Source organism: Penaeus japonicus, unplaced genomic scaffold, assembly GCF_977035675.1.
Source record: "Penaeus japonicus unplaced genomic scaffold, GWHDUDI00000001_assembly GWHDUDI00000017, whole genome shotgun sequence".
Lineage (NCBI taxonomy): Eukaryota > Metazoa > Arthropoda > Malacostraca > Decapoda > Penaeidae > Penaeus > Penaeus japonicus.
The window spans coordinates 21632042-21634541 of NW_028234419.1; the positions used below are offsets into that span (position 1 = coordinate 21632042).

The following is a 2500-nucleotide window of genomic DNA, read 5'->3' on the forward strand; positions in this document are numbered from 1 at the left end:
TACAAACCTCTAGTCTAAGCTCTTACTACACCTTTAATCTGATTAAATCCTATTGCAATGTCTCTCTTATAGCTGGTATTTGGTGAATGGCACCTGCTTAGTGTGAAAGAGCTACAATGGGTTCCCGTATTGTTGTTTAGTATGTGTGTTTTATCCGGTGTGTGTTTTATGCTCGTTAGGTAAATCACGTGGTGATGAATCGCTGACATGAACATTATTTTGCTTTGTTAGTATAGCTGATATATACGGTATGCTGTGTATGTATCCTTCGCTCTACTTTCATACACGCCTTAACTGATATCTGATTGCCCAAGTTTTGATGATTAATTGCCCGAAACAGAAGATCTGGATTAAACATTATGAAACACAGAGCATTATACCGAAGGCTCATTACGTGTACCCAGATAATAAGATGGATACAAAGATTAAACATTGGACGTTACTTGCAAAGTGGATTATCTTTCATCATGAGGAATACGATCTGTGTACGCTTCGTGTTTGTGTGTGTGTGTGTATGTGTGTGTGTGTGTGTGCGTGTTCTAATAGTAGTGTTCCCATACATGTATGTATGTATGTAAGCATGTATGTGTGTTTATATGAGTGTATATGTATATATATGCACGCACACACACCCACACACACACACACACATACACACACACACACACACACACACACACACACACACACACACACACACACACACACACACACACACACACACACACACACACACACACACACATGCACACATACACACAAAAAAAAAAACACACATCATATATCATTAAAGAAGCAGACCAACAACGAAATTAAAGCCTGTGTGAAGACCCACATCTTCCCCCCCTTTCTTCCCAGCCACTCTCGTTCGTCCTCAACCTTTTCTCTCCTCCTCCTCCACCTCCTCAGCGCGAGGCGTGATGGACCGCCTTGAAAAACCGCCAAATTACCGGCCAATATCCTGCCGTCAAACTTATCATGTGTCACCTCGCCAGCAAAATGGTGTAGACTGCTTTTTTTTTTCTTCTAATATTTCAACATAAAATCTTTTACTTGTCGTGTGATAGAGAGGATCTCGTTGTATATAGATATGATGCGTAACACTGGAAACAAAAGCGATTCGGATTTTGTTTACGTCGCTTACACACGCGTAACCGAAAGCGAAAAAAAAAGAAAAGAAAACAGAATCTAAAACTAAAAACCGCTCGATTCTTCTCGTTTACAGATGGTAGAAATATTCTTAATACAACCACGAATATCACTAAATCAATATATAGAATAAAAAAAGAGAACCACGTAGCAAAAACTTGTCTAGCGAAAGCTGAAGAGCGTCCATGGAGCCTGTCAGAAGTCATGTTCGAATAAATCCGTGAAGCCGCTCCCAATACCGGCTCTTTGAACTCGCTCTCTGCATATTCATAGCTCGAGTCCGACAGATTTAAAGATTTTCTGGACATTCCGAACGGCCAGTACTGATCAGCGACGATAAAAAATAGTGCCAAGCTGATTTCCATTTGAAGTGCCCGTGTTATTTCATGCATACTGTGTATCTTTCTCTCTCTCTCTCTCTCTCTCTCTCTCTCTCTCTCTCTCTCTCTCTCTCTCTCTCTCTCTCTCTCTCTCTCCTGATTTATATATATACACGTGTGTGTGTGTATGTGAGTGTGTGTGTGTGTGTGATTAAATATTGTATTTTTTTCTTACCTTTTCATTTCTGTGCATTTATTTACTATTATTCCATCGCGTGAACTTGTTTAGTCTCGTTTTACGCTATCTTATTAATTGTTTTATATGAGAGGATTTTGTTTAAATTTTGACAAATTTCTTGCTTCTCTGCTTCTCCATCATTTCCTTTTTCGTCCTCTTTTTTCCTCTTCATTTATTTATTGTTTTCTTTTTTTTAATCTTCTTTTCCTCCTTCATCTTATTTTTTTTCCTTTTCTTCTCCTCCTCCTCCATCTTCTTCTTCTATTACTAATATTCCTTTTTGATCTCATTTTTCTACTTTTTTTTTCTCCTTCAACTTATTTTTCTTCTCCTTCATCTTCTTCATCTCCGTCATTCTCATGTCCTCTTACTTACTTTTTTTTAATTATCTTTTTTTCAATAAATATAAGTATCCAATCCGTGATTTTCTTTTTACGAAATAAGCGTAATATTTACTATACCAAAAGCCATTCACGTAAAATGCATTTCATTGACAACAACAATATAATTCCGAGAGACATGACGCTAACACAAGTGACCGAAATGACTTTGGAAAAATGAATATATTTACATGTTTGATATCGTATGAATATCGAGCGGTAAAGTGTATTGATATATCATCTCTTTCTCACTTCGTAAATCAGACGTGTGTGTGTGTGTGTGTGTGTGTGTGTAAGTGTGTTTGCGTGTGTGTGTGTGTGTAAGTGTGTTTGTGTTTGTGTGTGTGTAAGTGTGTTTGTGTGTGTGTGTGTGTGTAAGTGTGTTTGTGTGTGTGTGTTTGTGTGTAAGTGTG

At 37.8% G+C, this 2500-nt stretch overlaps 1 protein-coding gene across 2 annotated transcripts in view; it reads right to left on the minus strand.

The window, feature by feature from the left end:
• The window catches only part of LOC122267340 (A disintegrin and metalloproteinase with thrombospondin motifs adt-1), a 44851-nt gene that overhangs the window by 33281 nt on the left and 9070 nt on the right, over positions 1 to 2500 (minus strand). Inside the window, exon 1 of one of the 2 annotated variants that reach the window (XM_086546122.1) lies at positions 951 to 1085. The exons of the other annotated variant lie outside the window; for it this stretch is intronic. The gene's annotated coding sequence lies outside the window, so the exon portion shown is untranslated. Of the gene's footprint in view, positions 1 to 950; positions 1086 to 2500 lie in introns of those variants that run through there. 2 annotated transcript variants of the gene reach the window in all.